At 44.3% G+C, this 27,383-nt stretch overlaps 1 protein-coding gene across 4 annotated transcripts in view; it reads right to left on the minus strand.

The window, feature by feature from the left end:
- LOC149127615 (contactin-associated protein-like 2) overlaps window positions 1-27,383 on the minus strand; it is a 171,892-nt gene that overhangs the window by 66,774 nt on the left and 77,735 nt on the right. The window contains exon 1 of one of the 4 annotated variants that reach the window (XM_089329594.1): window positions 14,712-14,901. The exons of the other annotated variants lie outside the window; for them this stretch is intronic. The gene's annotated coding sequence lies outside the window, so the exon portion shown is untranslated. Of the gene's footprint in view, window positions 1-14,711; window positions 14,902-27,383 lie in introns of those variants that run through there. 4 annotated transcript variants of the gene reach the window in all.

Here is a 27,383-nt window from a genome sequence, read left to right on the forward strand (position 1 = left end):
GACCCAACATACGGGTCTTAGGAAACTATGAAGGCTTGGAAAGAGAAAGGATTAGAAACCTTTTCAGTAAAATAACAGAAAACTTCCCTAATTTGGAGAAAGAAAGGGACGTCCTAGTACAGGAAGCACATATAACTCCCAATAGACGTGACTAGAATAGATCTTCACCTCAACACATTGTAGTAAAACTCTCCACAGTAAAACATAAGGAAATCTGAAAAGTGCATAAGAGAAATGACATCATTTTCAGGGGAATTCCAATTAGACTCACAGTGGACTTTTCCTCAGAAGCCCTATATGTTAGGAGAGAATGGCAAGATATATTGCAAGTCTTAAGAAAAAATGTAAACCCAGAATCTGTACCATGCAAAGATCTCATTTATAAATGAAGGTGAAATAAAATCCTTCCATAACAAATAGAAACCAAAAGGATTTGTCACCACCTAGCAGCCTTACAAAAGATGCTTAAGGATATGCTACAAACAGAAACACAGAAACAAGGTCATCACTACAAAAGGAGGTGAAAGCAGAAAAATTCCCAGTAAAAGTACAAAGGAAAACCAAAGTAAAAAATAGGAACATAGAAGGAAAAAAAGCAGAGCAATTCATTACTTATTAATAGTCACCTTGAATGTAAATGGCCTTAATGCTCCAGTTTAAAGACAAAGACTGGCTGAATGGATTAAAAAAGAAAACCCATCTATTTGCTACCTACAAGAAACACCTGCCACCAAAAATGATACAGACAGAAAGTGAAAGGATGGAAAAAGATATTCCATGCTAACACAAACTATAAAAGAGATGGTATAGGCATCCTAATATCAGACAGAAGAGACTTTAACACAAAAACTGTCAAAAGAGACAAAGAAGGGCACTATATAATGATTAAAGGGATCAATTTAACAGGAAAATGTAACTATTATAAACGTATATACACCAAATTACATGGCATCTGACTATTTAAAAGAAATGTTAAGGAATCTAAAGGGAAACATAGATTCAAATATAGTAGCAATGGGAGACTTCAATACCCCACTTTCAACAATGGACAGATCAATCAGACAGAAAATTAGCAAGGAAACAGAGTTAATCAACACTATAGACCAAATGGACTTAACAGGTATCTATAGAACTTTCCATCCTATAGTTTCTGAACACACATTCCTCTCACCTGTGCACAGAACTTTCTCTAGGATTGAATACATGCTAGGCCATAAAGCAAGTTTCAGCAAATTCAAAAAAATCAAAATCATACCATGCATCTTCTCAGACCACAATGGAATGAAGTTGATAACCAACAACTCAGGAATCTCCAGAATAAATGCAAACACATGGAGACTGAACAACATGCTCCCGAACAAACACTGGGTCACTGAAGAAATAAAAAAAAATTTCTGGAAACTAATTAATATGACAGTAAAATATATCAAAACTTATGGGATACAGCAAAGGCAGTGTTAAGAGGAAAATTTATAGCTATCGTTGCATACATCAAGAAATTAGAAAGGCACCAAATAAATGAGCTATTAATGTATCTCAAGGACCTACAAAAACAACAGCAAACCAAACCAAAAACTAGGAGGAGAAATGAATTGATTAAAATTAGAGAAGATATCAACAAAATTGAATCCAAAAAACAATACAAAAGATCAGGAAAACAAAGAGCTGGTTTCCTGAAAAAATAAACATAACTAACACACTATTGGCCCAACAAATCAGAAAAAGGGAGGATAACACCCAAATTAATAAAATTAGAGATGAAAAAGGAAATGTAACAACAGACTCCATAGAAATAAAAAAATCATAAGAAATTACTACAAAGAGCTGTATGTCTATAAAACGAGAAACCTAGAAGAAATGGATAGATTCCTGGAAACATACAACCTACAATGAGCCATTAAGACATACAAACAGACCAAAAACCAAGACAGAAATCAAATCAGTAATAAAAAGTTTCCCAACAAATTCATGGACCAGATGGCTTCATTGCTGAATTCTACCATATATTTAAAGAAGAACTAACTCCAATTCTTCTCAAGCTATTCAAAAAAGTTGAAAGTGATGGAATCCTCCAAAACTCCTTCTATGAAACCTGCATCACCTGAATACCTAAAGCTGAAAAAGATGCACCAGAGAAAGAGAACTACAGACCAATTTCCCTGATGAATGTAGATGGAAAAATCCTCAACAAAATACTAGCCTGTTGAATCCAACAACACATCAGAAAGATCATTCACCAGGACGAAGTGGGAATTATCTTTGGTATGCGGGGATGGTTCAACATTTGCAAATAAGTCAATGTGATACATCACATCAACAACTTGAAGAACTAAAACCATATGATTATCTCAATATATGCAGTAAACACATTTGACAAAGTACAACACCCTTTCATGATGAAAACTCTAAGCAAATTGGGAATAGAAGGAACATTTCTCAAAAAAATCAAGGAAATTTTTGAAAAATCTATGGCCAGCATCCTATTGAACAGGGGGAAGTTGGAAGTGTTCCTACTGAGATCTGGAACCAGACAAGGATGCCCACTCTCACCACTGCTATTCAATATAGTCCTGGAAGTTTATCCAGAGCTGCTAGGCAAGAAAAAGAAATCAAAGGGATAAAAATTGGAAAGGAGGAAGTCAAACTATCCTCATTTGCAGATGACATGATTGTATATATAGGGGATCCAAAAGACTCCACTAAGAGACTATTAGAAGTCAAGCAGAGTTTGGAAAAGTAGCAGGATGTAAAGTCAATATACACAAAAATCAACAGCCTTTGTATAACCAGACAATGCCATGGCCTAAAATAACTTCTGAGATCAATCCCATTCACAATAGCTACAAAAAAATCAAATCCCTTGGAATAAATTTAACCAATGATGTCAAAGATCTCTAAGATGACAATTACAAAACATTAAAGAAGGAAATAGAAGATTAAAAAATGGAAAAAAACTTCCATGTTCATGGATTAGAAGAATCAATATCATCAAAATGTCCATAGTACCAAAAGTAATTTACAGATTTAATGCAATACCAATCAAAATACCAAAGACATTCTTTTCAGATATAGAAAAAACAATGCTAAAATTAATATAGAAACACAGGTACCCTGAATAGCTAGTGGAGTCTTATACATTACAAACAAGTAGAAGCATCACAATATTAGATTTTAAGACATACTACAGGGCAGTTAAAATCAAAACAGTTTGGTACTGGTACAAAAACAGATGGATAGACCAAAGGAACAGAATACATATGGCAGAAATCAACTCAAGGATCTACAACCAACTTACAGTTGACAAAGGAGCTAAAATCAATCCCTGGAGCAAGGACAGCCTCTTCAGCAAATGGTGCTGGGAAAACAGGATCTCCACATGCAGAAACTTGAGGTGAGACCCCTACCTTACACCTTTCACTGAAATCCACTCAAAATGGAATAAAGACTTAAATCTATGACCCAGTACCATCAAATTATTAGAGAACCTTGGGAAACCCTACAAGACATTGGCATAGACAAAGAGTTCTTGGAACAGACCCCAGAGGCACAGGCAATAAAAGCAAAAATCGACAAATGGGATTATACCAAATTGAAAAACTTCTGCACTGCAAAAGAAACACTCAGGAAAGTGAAGAGACATCTCACAGAATTAGAGAAAATATTTGCAAACTATGCAACTGATAAAGGATTAATAACCAGAATATATAAAGAGACCAAGAAACTCCACAACAACAAAACAAACAACTCAGTCAAGTAATGGGCAAAGGACTTAAAATTTCCTCAAAAGAGGAAATCCAAATATCTAACAGACACATGAAAAAATGCTCAGGATCACTAGCTGTCAGGGAAATGGAAATCAAAACCACAATGACATTTCATCTCACCCCTGTTAGAATGGTTTTCATACAGAAATCAATAAAAACAAATACTGGTGAGGATGTGAGGAAAAAGGTACCCTTCTTCACTGTTGGTGGGAATGTAAGCTGGTAAAGCCACTATGGAAGACAACATGGAGTTATCTCAGGAATCTGAATGTAGACCTACCATATGACCCAGCCATCCCACTCCTGGGAATTGACCCTAGGGAAATAAAATCAGCATATGAAAGAGTTACCTGTACCTCCATATTTATCACAGCTCAATTCACAATAGCTAAGACATAGGAATCAACCCAAATGCCTGTCAGCTGAAGACTAGATAAAGATTATGGAATATGTACACCATGGAATATTACACAGCAGTTAAAATAAAATCCAATCATTTACAACAAAATGGATGAATCTAGAAAACACCATTCTTAGTGATATAAGCCAGTCCCAAAGAGATAAATACAGTATGTTCTCCCTGAACTGTGATAACTAATAGCACACCCCAGAGGCAACCTGTAGAAGTGAAATTGATAATTTGAGAAGCAACGACTTCGAACAGTCCTTGCGTTAACTGCTGAGGACCATTTTTTTAAAATTAAAAAAATAAAAGAAATGGAAGGAAAAAATTATCTTATTCATCTTTTTCTTTCATATTAATCATTGAACTCTTTACTTAACATAGAATTAACCATATGTGTATAAAGTTAATTGAAAATAGATCTTAGCTAAAAATAAGAAAATAAGAGAGGATAGAGGAAGTGGGCTGGGAGTGCAGGTGGGAGGGTGGGAATGGAGGGAAGAATCACCATGATCCTAAAGTTGTAATTGTGAAATGTATGAAGTTTGTAATCATAAAGCAGTATATTTCTGCATACATTTCTACAGACTTACTTCTAAGGGTATAGCTTAAAAACTTGCCATGGGATCCCCCAACCCTCCTCAAGCTGGCTTGTAAAGATAGCATTTTAAGTATTATAGAGATCCTATGGATAGAATCAAATGTTAAAGTGATCATATAGATATGATCAAGTGTTAAAGTGATCATATAAATAGGACTATGTGTTTGGTAATAATAGAATTAAAAAGGACTGAATTCTCCAAATGTGGGAAGCAGTCCATACAGATAATCATAGAATGACCATTACCTTAAGTAGCACTCTGACCTCAGAGTCAACCCTTAAGGCATTCTGGTTTGATTGAAAAGCCCAGGGGAGCATTTCAGGCATGAAAAGCCAATGCACTGTGGCAAACAATGCTCTACATGAATGACCTCTGTGGGTGAGACTCCAGTGAAAAGAAGTGGCCACCAAAGAAGGATGTATTTTCCTCTGAATGGAGGAGAAAACTTCTACTTTGCTTATGGCCTTGTTGAAATACTGAAGGAGTTTGTGAATCCAAAGTCTTTCATAGCCTAGGCAGCTCATGTCAAAAGCCTCGGGTGATCATTGATGTCATACATAATAGTGTTACTTGTTAAATAAACAACAGAGGTCACTGTGCTCTAATTTCCCACACAGGACCTCTCTCCTCAAAGAGTTGTATTATGAGACTTAATAGTAAAACTTGTTTCCAAAGAATTACTTCATTTTAGTGTCTCATAAGTTACAGTTATGTCTAAGTGCCCACAAAAAGATGTGTCATTCTTAGGTTTTTCTTTAAAGATAATTAAATTGCAAAAAAAATGCCAAATTACCTTCGAGATGCAATGAATTTGAACAGTCCTTTTCTGGACTGTTGAGGAACTGTTTTTGTTTTTGTTTTTATGTTTTTTCTCTAATTTTCTTTTTGTTCCTCATATAAAGTGTTGAACTCTTAGAATAGAGTTAATCTTTTGTGCATAAAGCTAAATGAAAATAGATCTTAGTAAAAAACGAGACTGAGAACAGGAGAGGGAAGAGGAAGAGGGGTGGGGGTGTGAGTGGGAAGGCGGGTGCAGTGGGAAGAATTATTATGTTCCTAAAGTTGTATTTTTGAAAAGCATGCAAATAAACAAAAAAATTATTTCTTTGATCTTGTATAAAAGGGCTGGGGACAGCTCACAGTTTAGAGGTGAAGGACTCTTCCGCATTACTTAGTAAATCAGCTGGAGAACATAAAACTAAATTTGTAGAGTTCATGGCTCACAAAGAGTTAAAGAATAGCCTATCTATCAAGGCCAATTAAATAAAGTTGTGGAACGTGACCAGCAATGACAGATTTGTTCTGTTCTCTGGTATCCCTCTAATAATTTATGCTGGGATGAGGAAACGTTGGTTCTGAAAACAAGACTACCTCTGAAAGGAAGTTAGCTGAAGTACACTTTGTGGTCACAGACGCCTAGTGTCAGAGACAGCATATTGATTCCGCTGAGTACAATGACTTAAGGCAAGTAACCGTAAGTTGACCAACTGGTTGAATGAATGTTACACATTGTCTACCATACACAGCCTCAAATCAAAAGCACTGCATCATAGGACTTAATTCTTATTGATCCTTTCTCTATGCAGATCTCACGCCACTCTGCAAGAATGAGAAGGGCTGTTGTTTTAGATTAGAAAGCCGGATTAGAGTCCTAGCTGTGCCGTGTACAGCTTGGTTGCCTTAAACAAAAGTTCCTTAATCTCTTGGAGCCTCTGTTTTGACATATAAATGGAGAATTTGTGCCTCTCTTTTCTCCATTCCCTATATCCAATCCATCAGCAGGTACTATTAGCTATATTTCCAAAATACATCCTCAATCCCTCCACTTATGTTTTCCCCACCACCCATTATCTACCTAGTGGCCAATATGATTGTAATAATGCTTCTGTGACTTCTGATTCAACTCACAATACAATTCCAACTATTTGGCACGGCATGGCCCACAAGGCCAGCTAGCACCAGACCACTGCCTCCTCCTCCTGACCTCAGCTCCTGCTTCTCTCCTCCTCACGCACCATATGCAGCCACATCAGATTTCCTTCTGTCTTTCCTTCTGCTGTTACCAATACCCGAAGATCCTCCCTTGCATCTGGCTCCTCTGGGTCCTTTCAGATCTCACCTCCTCCCCGATCACTATCATCCCGCTGTTTTTATTTTTCTCATGGCATCTGTCAATGATTTTCATCATTAATGTATTTATTCTCTTTCCTCTCACCAGTCAGCTTCTTAGCACCGGGACTTTCAATATTTCTTCATTGAAGAGGAAAAAAAAAGGGGTCTGGAATGAACATGGGAGCAGAGCTCTTTCTTGTCTGATCTCTCTGCAAGGGCAGAGGCAGTCTTAGACTTCAAGTGCTCCAGGAGGAAAGTGAATGAGTAGCTAGAAGGAAATACTTTAAGATACAATCAGCCAGAGAGTTTTGCAAGGAAGCACAAGAGAGATTCTCTGAAATTCAGCCAGAGACCAATGCACCAGGTAACGCAGAAAAGAAGAAGTTAGGGGTGCTGTGTGACTTGACGACAGCTTCATAATGTTTGCAGCAAGTAGCTCTTTCATCCAGGGGTTTCTGAGTGTGCTAGGTATTATCTCAGTCAAATGCCAGAGCTGTGAAGATTCAATTCAGCTTCAGTGCTCCTGGCTTTCTTGAGGGAATCTGGCCGGGCTGCTTAGTAGCTACCAACTACCATGAACACGCCTGCTCCCCATTCTGTTTACTGCTTCCCCTGCTTCTCTCTGTTCTGATACGTGAACATCTCTCACTTCTCCACTGATAGGGTGTTCTTCACCACAGATAGGGTGTTCTGTCTCCTAATAGATGTTTTTAGGAGACTATAATTATTCAAGTCTATATTCACTACAGTACCCTAGGTAATTAAATTTTGACCCGGAAAAACCTAATTTATTTCCTTAGTGTCACTCAACATCCCAACAATCAAATGACTTATCACTTCAGTAAAAAATAGTAACAATTTCATGGTTTTCAAATAGATACTTGTTGAGGTCAGCGATGTGGCATAGTAGGTTAAGCATCCACCTGCAATATTGGCATCCAATATGGGCGCTGGTTCGAGTCCCAGCTGTTCCACTTCCAATCCAGCTCCCTGCTGATGGCCTGGGAAAGCAGCAGAAGATGGCCCAAGTGCTTGGGCCCCTGCACCTGCATGGCAGACTGGAAAGAAACACCTGGTTCTTGGCTTCAGCTTGGTCCAGCTCTGGCTGTTGTGGCCATTTGGGGAGTGAACCAGCAGATGGAAGACCTTTCTCTCTGTCTCTCCCTCTCTCTGTATGTAACTCTGCCTTTCAAATAAATAAATCAATCTCTAAAAAAATAGATAGTTGTTTAGGTAGCACCTAAGTGCTGTGCAAATGCTGGGGAGGAGGAAGGCAATGGATTGGGTGTCAATCCTTGTTGCGTAGCCAAATGTGCTTTTACCGTATTTCAAGGTTAGTCTGCAGTTGAGGTCTTGTTATTGATTTTCTACTGGAAGCTTCACTGAGGCAGGTGTCTATTACTGTGTCTGGGATGACGGGCTTTTCTGTTTGTCATGTATGGGAGGCACAGTGGGTGAAGCACTACTGGGTTTGCCCTTGTTTCTGTGAAACTTGAAAACTGTAAATTAACAGTGGAAATCTGGTGTCACTGGGTCCTTGTGTGCATAGACAATTTTCCCCTGGGAATAAGACTTTCTTAATTAAGAAAATGTAATATTCGTCACAAATATATGGGCTAGGACTAATCATAATTTTCTTACATTTCACGTAAAAAAATAGAACCTAACCCACATATTCTGAAAAAGTTAAAATGCTATAGAAGTGTGTAAAAGAGAAAGAGGGCATTCCTGATAAAAAGCCTATGCAAGTTGCAGTCTTCAGCACTCTTTCAGTTTTTCACGTTAAAATACATTGGCTTGTCAGCCGGAGTCCAGGTGCTACCCAGGCCCTCTGGGGAGGGCTCAGGCTCATGCACATGACTGCAAAAGGCCAAAGAGTCGCTGCATATACTCCCATTCACAACGCAGAGTGTGATAATGGCGTTCAGAGGGCTGTCCAAGGACCAAAGCTGTCAAACTCTGGATTACTGAAAGGGCTGGTTGACAGAGAACGGGAAGAACACCCAGCGGAGAGCTGGGAGGGAATTACTTAAGGAACAGCAGTCACAGAGACGCCCAAGCCCCGCAGATCTCAAAGCTCTTTCCTCCAGGGGTTGCTGAGTGTGCTAAGTACCATTTCAGTCAAGTGTCAGACTACTACAAAGAGAATCAGTCCAGACAGAGTGAAAATACCAACCTTCAGAAGATATCAGGGTTGGAACAACAGAGACCTCCTGGCTCAGCCGCCACCCGAAAGCCAGGCTCTCTTGTCCAGCTGATCCCTGCTGACCCCAGTGGTGTCAAGCCTCTCTGAGCATCTCTAGTGACCATGAACTCCAGCCTTGCCCAGAGGCTGCAGATTCCCAGGTTTCCACTATGGGCCCCCATCATCCTCTTTACCCTGAATGGACATCTGCCCGTAGGACCACGTGGTTCTAACTTAGCACACAACCACCCCCATGCACACAACCAGCTCCTCTCTTCCATGTGAGCACCCCAGAGAGTGACGGACAGTTCCCCCCACCTGGCCAAGACCTCTTGCATTCAGGCTAGACACCCCAAATTCCCGCTGCAGTTCTGAATGTGCCCCTCGGCCGGCCACCTGGTGATTCGCCCGTGTCCACCTCACACCGTGACACCCTCACGGGTGGGGATGCCCTGCTCAGCACCCGGGCTGAGCACTCAGCACAGCCACCTTCTCCTGGCTGAATCTCTACATGCACGGTGCTGCCCTCTCAAGACTCCTTCATCTTCCACCGTGTAATTGAGTCTCTGAACCTACACGCATGAGCTTATTCTAGCCTTGATAATTCCATTTTACTGGCGTTGACATGGATTTATACCCACTTAAAATAACGATAACTTCCATTTAATTATACTTTTCCAATGATCAAGGTTGTTCCACATATGCTTATGGTGCATTTTTATTCCCTCATTCACGATGTCAGCTGTCCCGGGGGTGCTTTCCATCATCTGGAAATTTGATTTCCAGGAATGGCGACAGTTGTCACTGATAAACATGTTGAACAGCAAGAACAAAAGACCCAGCCCTGTGAAATGCTGCTCTTCATTCACATCACTCTAAGGCAGGCAGAGACAACAGGTCATGACACGAGAACTACATGAACACGGTAACAGCGAAGAATGAAAGTACAGTAAGGAAAAGGAAGCATAAGGGAGCAGAAAGCGACGGGGCACCTGCTTGTATAGAGAAGGTGGTCCGAGGAGGACTTTCTGAGCTCACCAGAGAGAGCAGGGGACCAGGCAAGGTGGCCCCCGGAGACCCGGACACACATGGATTAATCCACCAATCAACTTCCTGCTGTTTCAAAGAGAATTTCGGGTAATCAATTATTGACTTAGCTTTGCTCTTCTCACCATCAGCTAATTTGAAATTTGCTTCGGAGCCAGAAGCACTGATTAAACGCTTAATAGCAATGCTTGGCACAGAATACACACTTAAATAAGTATATTTGTTAAGTGAAAAAATACACCATGGCAGATTGTGTCAAGGGCTATGCTAAAACTAAGAAATGCTAGACACCATTTGACGAGGCTTTGTAGCATTTGTCCTGGGACAGTTCTCTCACCCAAGGCACTCCTGGGGGCATAATTAGGTTGTGATCAATCGGCTATAGCCCAGTTAAGATCAATGTGCTGTAGCCAAGGACGTGCAGCTGCTGGCGTAGAAACCACAACAGAGACTGATCAGAGCATGCCACTGAGCTATGAATCTCCAGTCTCGAGTATTCCCCGTTTCACTGAGCTTAGAACCTACGTATAAAACAGAACTATGGCTCACTCGGGACGGCTCCATTCTGGGGAATGCACGCTGGCTTGTACAAATCACACGATCCCTCTCTTAAGTCCTCACATAGCACCCATTTAGTGATGCATTCCAGAATTTTGCCAGTTATCGTTTTACCTGTCTTTGCTTTTTGGGAAACTACAGCTAAAAAACACACTTTTGAAAGTTGGCATTTCTGTGTCTTCACTTCTCAGCAGCCCTCTGGATTTGCAAAGCTTCCCTCCCACAATTACTGATTGATCTTTTCCACAAGCACTTTTAGCATTCTGAGGTGTGATTTATCTGAGCCTGGAGAAATCAGTTCTTAGACTTATTTACTGAGTTACAGAGCAACTACTGTGGGCTAGGAAGTCCTCAAGTAGAAGAAAGGGAGGTGGATGAGGGAGAGGATGGGCAGGAGACTACGACCCGTCTCAGTGTGAAGACGGCCAGACTTGACGCTGATAAGTGAACTGCTCCACCAGATCTGGAAATGCAGAACGAGTAGTGCTGTGATGCAGGCAGGTGCCCCATGCCCAGTGAGTACAGCAGAGAACCAGGTCTCTAAGCACTGATGGACACACAGGGTTCCTTGTTGTGAGCCTTACGTCACCTCCCACTGTAAGAGAGAATGTCTTTCGATTGGTGGTGAGTTAACTGGAGATGAGGGTGGGTGGGACTGGAGCCTAGAGGCACTGCCAGCCTCGCCATTTCCAGGCGGAATTCTGCTCTGTATGCTGGAGAACACTTCCGTGTTTGTCCATTGTAAAGAGCCGGTGCCGTGGCTCACTTGGTTAATCCTCCGCCTGCGGCATCCGCATCCCATATGGGTGCCGGGTTCTATTTGCAGTTGCTCGTCTTCCAGTCCTGCTCTCTGCTGTGGCCCGGGAGGGCAGTGCAGGATGGCCCAAGTGCTTGGGCCCTGCACCCCATGGGAGACCAGGAGGAAGAGCGTGGCTCCTGGCAGCGCAGGCCTTAGCAGCTATTTGGGGAGTGAACCAAGAGAAGGAAGACCTTTCTCTCTCTCTCTCTCTGTGTCTGTTACTCTCTGTCAAATAAATTAAAAAACAAAAAAGAGATGGATTTGCCTTGCTGAAGCTTCAGTCTAGCATTTTGATTGAAACAGTTTTTTGCTTCTAAAGTGCTCCCTTGAAGTGTTAAAACACCCCCCCCCCCCCCGCCATTGCATAACACTGATCACCTTCCTCCTTTATTTATCAGACGCTGTCTAGTGTGGCTACAGTTAAGGTCAGTGGTGAGCTCCGGGTTTCTGGGTTAGTCCCTGTCCAAAGGCTCAGCAATCCAAACAGTAAAAGATGAGAACTGGGTTAGCAGGGTAAAAAGTGCTTTGGCTACAAGTATTTGTAAAAGCAGGATAATCATTGAAATCTCGTGCCTGTCTGTGCAGATATGGGGCAAGATTTTAGAAGGAAGGAGGATGATAATGGAGACGGTTCCCTGAATCCCCAAAATTACACAGCCAGACGTTAACAAGAAGTGCTCAGATGGCGCGTTACTGGGAACATCACAAACACAAAGCAGTACGTTTCAGGAATTTAAACAATTGAGATGTGTTGGTCTCCAGACCAACCTCTCACTCTGTAGTCAATCCCTTGGGTTATAAAGAAAGAAATTAGAGGCTAGTTATCAGGGATGTGGACTCTGGAAATGAGAACGGCTGTCATTTCTGGTTTACTGAGGACAAGAGTGTCCCACTGAAGGAATTGTAGTCAGCTCTGAAGATATGTTGAATGAACCAGTGCTCCAAGCCGGGCGAGGGCCCTTGGAAAGCCTCTCCATGGGGGACCCAGCCTCTCCCCACAGGAACAGCTCCAGGCTAGGCTGCTTGCAACAAGGAGAAGAAATTAAAAACATAAAACACTCTTCCCGTTTAGATGCACTGGCTCAGCCTCTGCTCAGTCAACCCCCTGCTCTCTCTCGGTTCAGTATCAGGCCTCTGGAAGGAAGACAGCCCCTCTTCTAGGCGGCTCCTGGGGACTCTCCTCTTCCTTCTTTCCACCCATTCAATCATTAAATTAGAGACCCTGCCACATGTGGATTAAGGTTTTTGGGGAGTCAGGCTTTATTGACAATGTCTACAGGTTTCATAGAACTCCAGCGCAATTCACTAGCAAGAGACTACTAAGGCCACATTCACTTATTCCGACTGAATCTTGAACCCCGAAGCCTGGGATTCTGAGACTGGAGCAATGGACTAGTAGAGAAAGACCATGACTTTAGGAGCAGACGCACCTGGCTTCTGCTCCCCACTCAGAAGGTAACATTAGGCTAGGAACCCCATCTTTCCAAACAGTCTCTTGGGCAGTAAAGTGAGGATATATCAGAATGCAGTGAGAATTAATGGGGACAATAGCGATAGAGCCCTTAGGATAGTTAATGGCAAACAGTAGACTTTTGAGAAATGGTTGTTACTCTTAGTTTTCTTTCTAATTTTCAGCAGCCCTGGATCTCTATAATAGCCAGCAGCTCCACATAAAAGATAGCCTTTCAAATACACTACTACAGATTGGGAGTTAGTGGTACAGCTGAGACACCAATTTAAAGAGAAAGAAATTCTTCTGACTAGATCAAATGCAGTGGACTTCCAAGTTGAACGTTTCAAGTGAGTAGGTATTGTCTCACAAGGGCTACTCTTATAACACACGGCATTGGAAAGAACACGAGGAAAGAGCTTTGTGCTCATTCAGATCCTGATTGGTCACCATGGCATTTCTTCAGGATCAAGGCTAACTGCACGTCATGTGTGCACGGAATTCCTGGATCAGCTGTTACCGTGAGCCAGCACTCGGAACTTGCCCAGTGAGCTCAGGAGAAATGATCCGTCCCACAACCGTCTAGAGCTCTAATTTTAAGAAGGGAACTGCACGTGAACTAGAGGAGCTCAAAGTTTGCCTGTAAGCTTACAAAGGATTTTAGAATTCTCTGGCTCCGGCAAAAGCAAAGAGGGGCCTGAGAAGCAGTAATTACACTTCAGGTTCTTTCCCATTCTCCCTCATCCTGTTACACACAGCTAGATCAGGTGGAAAAGTCCCTGGAAAACAAACAGAAGGAATCCATGATTTCTTCATTCTTTGGCTTCTTAATCAAACCAAGAGCTCCCTATCAATTGTTAATGATGCAAATCAATAGAGCAGTGGGAAGAAACACCCACTGGGAAGGCTGTGCTAATGGTGATGATCAGGTATTACGCACAGAAAAGGCGAGAGTCAATTCTACTCTCTACAGAGTGCCAGTGAGCCTCTTTCCTCCCGGGGAGGTGCAGCAAAGTTCTGAAGATTGCCAACCACGAGGGTGCAAATCAGACTTCTTCAGGGATAACCGAATGCTACGGGAAGTTTCAGAAGGGAAAACCCAAGCAGGCAGTTTAACACTTTAAATACACAGAACCTATTACTTTACATTTAATCTAAGTATTCCAATATCGAGAGCCTCTATGCTGTCTTCCTTCCAGACATCGCTCAGTTCACTTTGCTTCGGTTCTGATTTATTTTGCAAGCGCGTGGAAAGCAGGCTCCCCTTTGGTGATCAGCCTGGGAAGTGCGTGTGTGCTTACAGAAAGCGTTGCCTTGTAGTATTATTATATATTAGTATCCCTGTTATAACAAGCTCCTCTGTTCTAAATGTAAAAAGAAGCCCCCCTCTTTAAATAGTCCTCACACGTTTAACAGTTCACGCCAAATAAATCAGCTCCGCCACACACACACACACACACACACACACACACATGCATCCCACCCCGCACACTGCGTGTGGCAATACTCTATCAGATTATCTTTTACTTGCTCCTTGCAGGGTAGCACTGGTCATGCTTCTAATGCAGCAAACCTAAACCATCTAAGTGATTTGCTCCCCAAAGAGCACCTGACCTTGCAGAGACAAGATCAAGAGAGAGAGAATTCCCTTTACCAAAAGCATTGCTGGCAGAGGCGGTAAATCCAGTGTCACACCTCTCTCTCTGCCTCTCCCTCCCGCAGACTGGAGCCGCACACCCCGCAGTGGAGACAGCACCTCAAAGTAGGAGCCCACCAGCTTGCGATACTTGCCTGGTCCGTCCTGCCAGTCCCACTCAGGTGTGCCTCCCGCCTTTGTGGTGCAGGTGGATTTCTCACTGCCCAGCAGACTCCAGCAGCCTCTGGACCAGCCTTTGTGGACCGGCAGCAGGAATTCCTGCTGGCTGCTTTTAGCCAACCGCTCAGGATCAAACCCTGATCTACTGAAAAGCAGGTGAAAGGAGGCTGGAAAACACGGAGTGGAGTCCCACGCTGAGGCAGCAGATCCCACTGTGTGGACTGCAGCGCGAGAGCGTTCAAGGAAAAGCCGAATATATGGACTGGAGTTTGCCTTTTAGAAGCGTGTTTTTCCTCGCAGCCTCCCCCAGGTTGACAATGCACGCAGGACAGGAGAGTGTGTCTCTTTCCAGGTTTGGGCTCTGAGCCTCATAGCACATCTGGGTCAGAGAGCTGCTCATCCTCACAGAGGGTTGGAGAACCTGGCTGTTGGGGAAGAAAACCTTCAGAGGTTTTTTTGTTTGTTTGTTTTTCCTTCACCTAAATGGAGACGATACTATTCTCATTGTGGATGACACGGATCTAATAGTAGGGTTAGTATGGAAAGGGTTGTTGTGTGATGCTACAGGCGGGGAAAGACACAGAGACTGTTCAGTAGGGATTACTTCTCAAGGGAGCATGCGGTACTTTAGGACTGGGTAAAAATACACCCTTTGCCGATTTTCCTGGCACACAAGGGATTTGCTCTCAGTCCCCCGTTTTGCTTGCGTCTGTTGGGTGATCTCCTGCAGCTGTGGGTCTCTTTCCCGCTCAGGGCGCAGGTCACCTCCTGGCTCCTGCTCATTTCCCACTGTGTGGAAGCTCTGCCTGTGCCTTCCCTCCTCTTCCCGCTCTGTTCTCCTTTAGGGAGAGTTTACTGATCCCATATTTTGGGGGGGGGGGCATCTTGGCAGTCTGGCAGCCCATAGAATCAAGCATTTTTCTTCATCATCTCTCTGTTGCTTCTCAAGGAAAGGAAAGATGGGAATGGCAGGAGAGGCTAGAAGGAACTTGCTGAGCTCAAGGCAGAAGCTCCCTGGTCCAGCAGCACTGAAGCCCCCACCTCTCTCCTCTAGGTAACTGGGCAATATCAGAGACAGGATTTGGCCAGGGGAGTGGGAGAGGTGGGAGAAGTGCAGAGGGGAAAATTTTAACCATGGGGGAAGAGAATTAGGAAGCTGCAACTGATCTGTACAAAGGGCTCTGCTATTCTGTCTCTCACCTGAAGAACAAGATGAGAGGCCCACCACATCTAGATTTTCTCATAAGTCACATGCAGTACAATAAGCACCGTGACCCACAGAATAGTATCATTCAAATCAGATTATAAATGCCAGAAAACCAAAGCGTTATGAAGCAACAGTCAGGGGCCAGCGTTTAGCCTGGTGGTTAAGATGCTGCTTAGGACACTGGCATCCCGCATTGGAGTGCCCGTGGTTGATACCCAGCTCCACTCCTGATTCCAGCTTCTTGCTAATGTGCACCCTGGGAGGGCTCAAGTCACCGGGTCCCTGCCACCCGCATGGGAGACTCGGAGTGGATTCCGAGCTCCTAGCCCGGGCCTGCTGTGCACATTTCGGGAGTAAACCAGTGGATGAACCCTCTCTTTCTCCCTGTCTCTACCTCTCAAATACATAAAAACTAAATCTTTTTTTTTAAAAAAAGAGTCAGCCCATAATATTTGTTTAAATATATGACCTTTCTAAAGTCTCAGACCAATACATTCTATGTTTCCGTTTGTATGGCATGACATTCTGGGAAATGTAAAAATCTGTAGGAACAGAAAACCTATCAGGGGCTTGGGAGCAGAGAGTGTACAATGGAACGAAAGACATTTGGGGTGATAGAATTGTTCTCTGTGTTGAATACACTGGTGGTTTCCTGAATATATGTGTTTGTCAAAACTCACCTAACTGTACCTTAGAAAGGCTGAATTTTACTGTGTGTATGCAGCTGAAGAAACAGCTGTAGCCATAATGAAGATCACATTAATCAATCGCCTGGAACAGAGTCTGTGAAGTCCACTGCACTGCGCCCGCTCTGCACGGTGCAGGGCCAAGGGCTGGCTGGAATTCAGAGACACTGCTTTTCATTCCGCACGGTGGAGAGTACAGATTTCCTGGCAGGAACTGGAAAGGCCAGGGAGGAGAGAGATGAGCTAGGAGGAGGTTAGAGGGCCAGGCCTTGGGTCAAGTAGCAGAGGGAATGCCTGCTCATCTGAGAAAACCAAGCAACAGAGATCTTGGGACTGAAAGCAGTGGATTCCAAACTTGGCTTCTCACAGACGTCATTTGATGCCCGGTTGGTGCAGGGCTGGGCTGGTGAACCTGCACATTTAGGGAGCTTCCCTGATCCTTCTTTGCAGCTGCCTGGGGCAATGCTGGGACTATGGGTTTGGGGAGAACCAAACCCCATGCGACATACCGTTTCCTAGCTGGGAAGCGGAGTCCTACAGGCTCAGGGAGGAAGTGGCCTGGTGCCCCTCGTGGGGAGGCAGATAGGGCTTCAGGTTGAGAGGGAGCCACTTGGATATGGGTGGGGAGGGCTTTGCCTAGGGACTGGAGTCATCCCCAGAGACTCAGGGAGCCAGGAGAAGGAGAGGGAGCACCAGCCAGATGCGTGTCCAGCAGGGGAGTGTGCCAGGTTTGATGGGGACCGGGCTGCAGCTCAAGGAAGGAGGAGGGGGACAGGAGGTGTGCTCCTGAGTTGTTTGCCAAACTATCTCCTGCACTGAGCACGGGGCCTGGTCACTGTGGTGTCTGTCAGTTCTTCCACAAATGAATCCATGATCGCGTCTCCTCCTTTAGGCGCCCCCTAGTGGGAGAGAGACTGTTGTCCTTTTTCCTGGTGCATTTTCAGGGCTCAGGGCAGTGAAGCGATTTGCCTGAAGTCTCAGAGTTACTGCAGGCAACAGGTAGCCTAGCGAAGCCTGGGCAAAGATCAGCCAGGAGCAGTCCTTTCCTGACTTGGGATGCCGGCAATGGGCTTGAGTGTTTTATATGCAAAAACCTATGAAGCCAGATTTCCTAATGAATTGCTACATTTTAAAGTTAAAACCAGTAATTTTTAGATGTCCCCTAATGAATGCGGTTCCATTTAATACCCAAAATCTATGACATTAAGGTTCTTAATGTTGGCTCCACACTGGGGAACAATAGGAAATTTGTCTGCATTTTCTTTTTTGTTATTTATCTGAGAAACAGAGTTACAGACACAGAGAGAGGTCTTCCATCCACTGGTTCATTCCTCAAATGGCTGCAACAGCTGGGGCTGGGCCGAACCAAAGCCAAGATCTTCTTCCAGGTCTCCCACATGGGTGCAGGGGCCCAAGCACCTGGACCATCTTTCACTGCTTTCCCCGGCCATTAGCAGGGAGCTGGACTGGAATTGGAGGAGTCAGGACTCAAACTGGTACCCATATTAGAATCGGCGCCACAGGCAGAGGCTTAGCCTACTATGCCACAGCACCAGCCTCTGTCTGCAGTTTCTTACCTCTTGTTATTTAAATTTTAACACTTGTTTTGGAATATACCTATTCTTTTTATTTTCTTTCTCTTTTGTCAAGCAAACAGGAAGTGTGAGTTAGACAGGAGCGGGTTAGCACTCATAGGCTTCCCACTGGATAATCTCATCTTAAAAGCTACTGAATTTTCTTCTATAAAACCATTACCACCGCAACTCATTAATAAAAGATGAGTCTGAGAAGTGTGTCAATCTCTGCGTGCACCTAGCCTTCTGTCTGCATTGTGGCTTTTCTACTCTTGCATGTTCCGCCTTCTGTATTTCTCTAGATGCAACTGTGATATACTGGATCTGATCATTTCATTAATATTGAAGACTGAAATTATGCTCTTATCTGGTACAAAATTATGTTTATATGCTAGCTTCATTAAACACTAAATCGGGGAAATAAGTAACCATCCCAGATGATTCTGATGACCAGAGTAACCTGATATTACCTAATGTCAAGGTTCTTTATGTTTTTGTAAAAAGGAATCAATGAACTTAGTCTCAGAATGACTATAAACAAATACTGTAGTAAGGCATGGATATACAGACATGAGGGTAGGAAGACACACCTGCTCACCTATGGGCCAGAGGGGAGGGAGGGAGGCATGGGACCATCTTCCCAAGACTCAGTTTGGGCAGCTACTAGGCAGATGTGGGAGTTTGAAGTTAGGAGAAGCTGAGCACTAATTGGTTAAAGTTGCAAAAAAAAAAGAGGTAAAACAATTTAAAACTAGAGAATACCCGAATAGCACAGCTGAATGTATCAAAAACAAAGGAAATGCCAAGTCGATAAAAATCTATAAAGCTTAGCAAACAGTCTCTAAATACCAGCGGGAGCCACCAGAGGGAATGGAAGTGCCAATTAAACGCATTAGCAGGCAGTGGCCCTGCATTCCTTTCAGGAGGCGATTAAGTGTGGGGCAGGCGGAAGGCGGATGGCAGCCCTCATGATGCAGTTCTCATTGCTGCCCGAGCCTTCCTCTCTTGACACGTAATTATGAGCGAGGGGAATTTGCAGGCTGCAGCAGTTGGCCTCGCTCCTTCCTGGTGTCTGCTAGAAGGTGGTGTCACAGGAGCCCGGTCAATTATGTGTGGGCAGTTAGAGGCCCCGCCCCTGCTGCAGGTGCAGCGTGATTGGCAGAATTCAGCAGCAGGAGTTGGAAAACTCCCCTCCTGGTCTGGGAGACCCCCGCAGTCACTTCTGGAGGCAGGGGGTTCTTTGCAAGGACCCCCCAGGCGGGATTTCACTGCTTTGCCCTTTAACTGTAGGCATTAGAGAGGGGCCACGCTGGGGGATTAGGGCAAAGTGGCCTTGCCTTTGCTTCCACGTCCCCTTGAGCTGCGGGGACCCTTTCCTTCTGGGACTTTCCCAGCGGCTTTGCCGAGAGTAGCTGCCGTGTGAATTATAATTTCCCTAGGTAGGCAGAATGCACAGCAGTGTAGTCATGCTTCTCTTTCCTCCAGACACAATGCAGCTGGGGGTGAGGGTGGCTAAGTGCAGGCACAAAGAGGAGGCACCTGGCTCCTGACCCTGCCTCTTGCACGACTCTGAATGTCTTTCACCTCCAACACAGATGTCAGGACAAGGAGCCTGGCGGGAGTCTGCAAACACGGGCCTGGGATAAAGCAAGTGTCTCAATGCCAATAAAGCAAGATTTCCTGGCTGTGTCTTCTCAGGGGGCCCTTCTGTTTAGTTGCCCAAAGTCTCCCCCCAATAATCACTGCGGGTCCCCAGGCAGGGCCTTGAGTGGAAAGCCCTCTCTTCTGGCTTTTGGTGCTTGGGTTCTCTGTCACCGGGTATCCAGGCAGCAGCAGCAGCACTTTTGGGGCCTCACAACGGTGTGCCAGCCTTGGCGCTCAGTGCTCTCTGTGGTCCTCACAGCGGTTGCTTGTGCTACTTCTCATTGCTACAAAACTTTGGCCCCCAGTAGCACACGCTGGCTCACTCCGACCTGGGACAATCATTTCCCTGACTTTTCTCTGTCCAGGTCCACAATGCATTCCTGATGCTCTTTGTCTTGCTGAGTTGTTGTGCAGCAGATCTTGATTTCTAGGCTTTGTAGCTGCTGGAACGTCATCACTGTCAGGCCACTTGATCAGCTGTCTCCGCGCTGCCTTCGGCCACCAGAGTGGGCTGTGCTTGTTACCTCGCCTCTGTCCTCCCTTGAAGGAGCTCTTTCCAAGAGATCCTAGGGTCCCTCACGGAAACACACCCAAGACTTTCCTTCTAACAGACATTCCTGAGTGCTAGGTCATGCGCAACTCAGATCAAACCAGAATCTCTACTGCTTAGGGACTGTGATGATAGACAGGGCACCCTTGTCGCGGGAACTCTTGCTGTGGGTCATGAGACCTGTGATTCTGAAAATGACACAATCCCCAGCCAACACTTGTCCTGCTGAGAAGAATAACTGAACAAGCAACCCTCTGATGCAGTGGGGGGTGGTCTGGGGCACAAACCGGGGAGGCACTAGGCACTAACCAGTTACAGGATTTGAGCAAGTCGGATTCTTTCTTGGGGTCCAGTTTCCTCACATGTAGAGGAAGGGCTTTGACTTCTGATCGCTAAGGTTGCTGGCACTCTCTGTGGAGGGCTTGTTGAGGGTATCCCACAGCACACTCAGGGAGCAACAGTGTGGTTCTCCCCGTGTTTGCACTGTGCTTCTCGTCTGGTGGGCAGGGGACATTGCACAGACTGGGGAGCTGGATGAGCACGCGTTTTTGCACAATGAGGAGGCGGCTCCCTGAGCACTTGGGGCCCGACTTGGTGCTCTCTCTTCTGGCTGCAGTGGACTCTTCCCAGGTTAGGCTCAATATTTTTACAACTGTCTTAATATGAATCACTTTCCCTACGTCTGGTGAACTCAGGGACATTATTGAACTGCTTTTCCAGAGCTCAGATGGAAGTCCCCCAGGTAGTTGATGCTGGTGAGGTTTTCTGGCATTCCCAGCAGCCTTTGCAACGTGGCCCTGTGAACTCAACTCATGTCCCTCTATTCAATTTTTAGTAGTACGAATGGACAACTGAAATGTTCTATAAAGTTCCCCCAGTCACTTCACCTCCCCGGAAAATGAGGTTTGATGGCACAGACTCTACCTATCAATATTCTGTGTTAAATACAGGTTAAATATCATCAGTTGTATCAACTTTGTACTGCAAGTACAGCACGTATGCTAAATATATCCACATCCACACATCCACATGTACACGAGCAATAAACAAACACTGGTCTACAGCAAAGATGTCTTGGACGAGGAGTTAGCACCTGGATTCTGGTCGAAGGGCTGATGCTGATGGCTGCACTGGCTTCCAAAGCCTTAGCCTCTCTATGGCTCACATGAAGAATTTGGAACCAATTTTGTAAATTTCCTTGATTTTAGGAGATGATTATGCATTCTTTACAATGCTCTTCACACAAGGCTCTTTGGAGAGAGATGCCAATCACAGTGACAATTACAGAAAAACATCGAACACCCAGGGACAAAAGGTTAAAAGAATTATTTCCATGGGATAGATGTTAGGATATAAAAGGGTATGAAAGGATAAAAGTAGATTGGCCACCACTCATGAATTAACCCATTTAAGAAATATTTATGGGGCAACTGCCATGTGCCACGCACCATGTTTGGTCCTGAAGTACAAAGATGGGTGAAAGAGACCTGGCCCATGCTTCATAGATCTGCGGAACGTGGCCGTGAACTGTGATTCCACACACTGGAGGCATCCACACTGGAGGCATCGCATACCTGGTTACAGTCAAGTTTCTCAACAGTGCCATCAGGCAGGTCTATTACTATTCCGCATTTTGTGGGTTTGGAAACCCAGGAACACAGAACCAGTGGTAGCAGAGCAGAATTTCAATGACTTCTAGACACATGCATTGTTCCCTAAATGATTTTTATAATTTCATTAAATTTTTTTTTGTGTGGAGCATATGCAACTCAAGTAAGTGGAATTGCACAATACTACACAAATGCTCTTAGGAGATTCTGTGATCTGATTTCATACTTGATTTAGGGCCTGAATTTCTTTTTCTGCAGATTAAAAGAAAGCAACAAAACAATTGTGAATGTCTGTCCTCCACCCTGTTTCTAGTACTGAGCCCTGAAGCTTCATTCAAAAAAGGACAAACAGCCTGGGAGAAGATAAACTGATGGCCTGGTTTCATTCTAAATGACATGAATAATGTTGCTTCTTTCTCTTCCCCGGAGAATCTATTTCAATGTCTGATTGACAATAATGTGTGAAATTTTTCTTGTTTAACGGGGAGAATTAGTTTTAGCATCCAGAACACAGCACTGTTTTGCCACTAGCGAAGTCTAGCTTTTGATATGCACATGTCAGGAACCCAGAAGGGCTCCCTCCAGAACAGGATTTTACAAAGCAATCTGAGACTCAATTCGTTCTTCTAGAACAGTCAGAAGCCCCTGTCCTGGCTGAGCAAATAATGTCTGCTCTCTGCACTGCCTGTTCCCAACCAATGGTCCTGGTAATTATGAACAAAGCACTACATCATATCCTATTATCTGAGGAACAAAATAATGAAGGTGGAGCATACTAAAATTGGGATTTTATGTCATTGGCAAATAAAATTTAAATGGCTTAAGTATTTATAGATTGAATGCTATGCATAATGATGTAGTTTAAAAATAATTACTGGGGCCGGCGCGGCGACTCACTAGGCTAATCCTCCACCTTGCGGCGCCGGCACACCGGGTTCTAGTCCCGGTCGGGGCGCCGGATTCTGTCCCAGTTGCCCTCTTCCAGGCCAGCTCTCTGCTGTGGCCAGGGAGGGCAGTGGAGGATGGCCCAAGTGCTTGGGCCCTGCACCCCATGGGAGACCAGGAGAAGCACCTGGCTCCTGCCATCGGATCAGCGCGGTGCACCGGCCGCAGTGCGCCTGCTGCGGTGGCCATTGGAGGGTGAACCAACGGCAAAAAGGAAGACCTTTCTCTCTGTCTCTCTCTCTGTCCACTCTGCCTGTCAAAAAATAATAATTAAAAAATAAAAAATAAAAATAATTACTGGAAGATCTTTTACTCAGTTGAACAAAATGTTTATAGATTATTTTCTTTGTCATGATCTTACCATGAAACGCATGATCTTGTTGTGTAAGTATTTTAAAACACGGAGACTTGGGATTTGATAGAACTATGATCGCAATTTTCCCACAAGAACCACTGTCAGACCCTTCTTTGGTCAGGGAGGACAGGTGAGAGCCCAGAGGGTTGTGGTGAGGCTGGAATTGGAGTGAGAACACTCAAAGGATGGCTGTGACGTGGGTGGCCATTCCATTTTTCTCCCTCCTGTCCTCCCACCCTATTTATGGGACACTACCATGTACCAGGCAGTGTGGAAGCATCTGGAGAATGTGTGTCTACTGGGGTTTTAGCTAAGGAAGGAGGCCATTCCATCCATCCATTTTTCAGTCTGTACTTGTTGAGTGCCCAGGGCGAGGCAGGTGCTGGTTGGCCCTGGGAGGGCAGTGGTTCCTCAATCAACATGGCTCCCACTGGGCAGAGGACAAAGGCATCCACTGGAGAGGATGAGGTGGTGGCAGGGAGAGCTAGGGGGGAGCCCACACCCAGCCTGGGGACACCAGGACAAGCTTCCTGGGTGAAATGGTTTAGTGAGCCATAAAGCAGAAGGAGAGCATTCCAGTAACTGACAGCAGCACACTCCAGGGCTCAGAGTGTGAGGGAAGGAAGTAGCATAGCCAGAACTCTAACTCTTGGCATTTTTACCTGCCATTGTCTAGTGGTGCTGCTTAGCAGGATCGCTGATCACCCAACAACCCACTGGGAGCCTCACCTCATGACCTTCCCCTCCAAATCCTCTTCCAGGTCCTCTTGGTTGCTAACAGCACAACACTGAAGTCTCACCTCCTGGATCCTGGGACTCTGGTCTTTCAACTCCTGCCCTGTGTCCCCATTGTACTGTGACCCACTGCCTGTGTATTCATTTCTTGCACCATTCCCCGGGTCTTCTCCTCCACTGTCTAAGTAAAAGAATGCCCACTGCTCGCCACAGTATCTGGTCTGCAGTGGGTTCTCAGTCACTGTAAAGGAGTAAAGCATGCAGGTACTTGAACCACCCAGGACTTCCTGACAGTCCTAGCTTCCTTCTAGACATTTTCTTGGGCTTCTGATACCTGTAAAGTCTTTCTTCCTCCCATGCAATCTAGAACATATAAGAAGAGTTTTTTTTTTTTTTTTAATGGAAAATGATTTAACAATGGCCATTGGAAGCTTCCAGCAGTTTCCAGAAACACCAGGGAGTCCCAGTGTTAATCAGAATCCATTGTCCAGGGAAAGAGCCAAGATGGTGGAATAGTGAGGACGCGCACTGATAGTCTGGGAAAAGATAGGTTGATAAAAGAGGAATTACAGTAAATACAGGGAAAAGCCCAGGGAAAAAAATGCAGAGGAAACTCTTCTGGATCTAGTAGAGGTGACACAGTCGACCTGCGGGGAGAGCAAGGACGCTCACAGCTCTGGGTCTACACATCCGCGCTGGAAGGGGAGGTGAGCTCAGTAACCCAAGACGCTGGCTGGGGAAACAGCAGACAGAAAGGGAACTAGGCTTGAAGGCCCACGGGAGAGAGTTCACCAGACTAACTTCAGGAGAGAAGAAAAAAAGGGTGGGGGGGACCAGTATGGACGAGTTTCTCTCTCTGCCCACCTTGCAAAGGCGAGCAAGAGACAAAGAGCAGGCGCCATTCTAGATATACGTAAAAGGTGCGCATCCTCAGGGCTGTGCATGACGTCAGGGCTGTGCGCGACACCAGGGCTGTGCGTGACATCAGGCCTGTATGCGAACTCAGTCAAACAGAAAAACCTTACTCTGGGGGGGGGGGTGAAATATGAGGAGGTTAGGATTTAGTGAAAGGGTGGAGCTAATGAACTGGGCGGGGGGGGGAAGAGACGGTGGGTGAGAGAACTCATGGAGGTCACGTGAGTACTCTCCAGAGATGCTACAATTCAGTAACCTTGGCCACCTGGTGGGACACTGCAGGAGAAATGGAACCCACATTGAGGGCAGAACAGATTCTTTGGGTGGTCTGTGGAAAAAAAAGCAGACGAATGCTATACACACAGAAGCCAGAGATTGGAAGCTAACTACCATCAATTCTGCTCAGCTGTGTGGTATTACTTCCCTCCTGAAAAAAAAAATAATAAAAAAAAGAGAGAGAGATCTATGACGCCTAACCTGAGTGTGTCACCTTTGGCACACCCTTAACCCTGAAGAACTAAGCAGAGCTCTCTGGCCACACCCATCTCAAGCCTCCAAGGCTCCTCCAACAACAGACAGTCCACTTAACACAGTCACAGTATAACAAGAAAAAAAAAAACACCACAGTAAGGAAAGAATTCAAAGACTTCCTCCAAAATGCCAAGCAATAAACACAGAAACCAAGGGAACAAGATCAACGAACACATTACGACGCCCCCAAATGAACAAAACACCCCAAGCCAAGATTATGAAGATGATGAGATAGAAGAAATGCAAGATATGGATTTCAAAAAAATTATAAGAACATTTAGAAATTTTCAAAAGCAAATTCTTGAACTACAGAAATCCTTAATGGACAGGACAGAAAATCTCTCTTGTGAAAATGAAATCTTAAGGAGGAACCAAAATGAATTGCAGAAACTAGTAGAACAGGAAAGTGTGATAGTGAGAGAAATCAGAATGAAATGAAGAACTCAACAGATCAAATGACAAACACATTAGTGAGCCTTAAGAACAGAGTCAGTGAAACAGAAGAGAGAATATCGGACTTAGAAGACAGAGAACAGGAAAGGATACAGTCAGACCAAAGAAAAGAAGAGGAAATTAGAAATCTAAAACATATTGTTGGGAATCTTCAGGATACTATTAAAAAACCCAACATTCGGGGTCTAGGAGTTCCTGAAGGCATGGAGAGGGAGAAAGGATTAGAAGGCCTTTTTAGTGAGATACTAGCAGAGAACTTTCCGGGTTTGGAGAAGGACAGAAACATCCTAGTACAGGAAGCTCATAAAACCCCCAATAAACATGACCAAAAGAGATCCTCACCATGACACGTTGTAATTAAACTCACCACAGTGAAACATAAAGAAAAGATTCTAAAATGTGCAAGAGAGAAACGTCAGATTACTCTCAGAGGATCTCCAATTAGACTCACAGCAGACTTCTCATCAGAAACCCTACAGGCTAGGAGGGAATGGCGAGACATAGCCCAGGTGCTAAGAGAGAAAAACTGCCAGCCCAGAATATTATATCCTGCGAAGCTCTCATTTGTGAATGAAGGTGAAATAAAGACCTTTCATAGCAAACAGAAATTGAAAGAATTTGTTGCCACTCGTCTGGCCCTGCAAAAGATGCTTAAAGATGTGTTACACTCAGAAACACAGAAACACGGCCATCTATATGAAAGAAGGTAAAGGAAGAAAACCTACCAGTAAAAGATCACAGGAAGCTCAAAGCATATACTAGAAAATAACTTGGGAAAATGGCAGGGCAAAGTCACTACCTATCAATAGTCACATTGAACGTTAATGGATTGAACTCTAAAGTTAAAAGGCACAGACTGGCTGAATGGATTAAGGAACAAAACCCATCTATTTGCTGCCTACAAGAAACACATCTTTCCAACATAGATGCATACAGACTGAAAGTGAAAGGCTGGAAAAAGATGTTCCATGCCAACAGAAACAAAAAAAAAAAAGCAGGTGTAGCCATATTAATCTCAGACAAAATAAACTTTAATACAAAAACTGTTAAGAGAGACAAAGAGGGGCACTATATAATGATTAAGGGTTCAATTCAACAGGAAGATGTAACTGTTATAAATGTATATGCGCCTAATTACAGGGCACCGGTTTATTTAAAAGATATGCTAAGGGACTTAAAGAGAGACTTAGATTCCAATACAATAGTACTGGGGACTTCAATACTCCACTCTCAGAAATAGACAGATCAACAGGACAGAAGATCAACAAGGATACAGTAGATTTAATTGACACTGTTGCCCAAATGGATCTGACAGATATCTACAGAACTTTCAATCCTACAGCTAAAGATTTTACATTCTTCTCAGCAGTGCATGGAACCTACTCTAGGATTGAACACATACTAGGCCATAAAGCAAGTCTCAGCAAATTTAAAAGAATTAG

The sequence above is a fragment of the Oryctolagus cuniculus genome, chromosome 3, assembly GCF_051225735.1.
Source record: "Oryctolagus cuniculus isolate XC-2025 breed Fujian yellow rabbit chromosome 3, ASM5122573v1, whole genome shotgun sequence".
NCBI lineage: Eukaryota > Metazoa > Chordata > Mammalia > Lagomorpha > Leporidae > Oryctolagus > Oryctolagus cuniculus.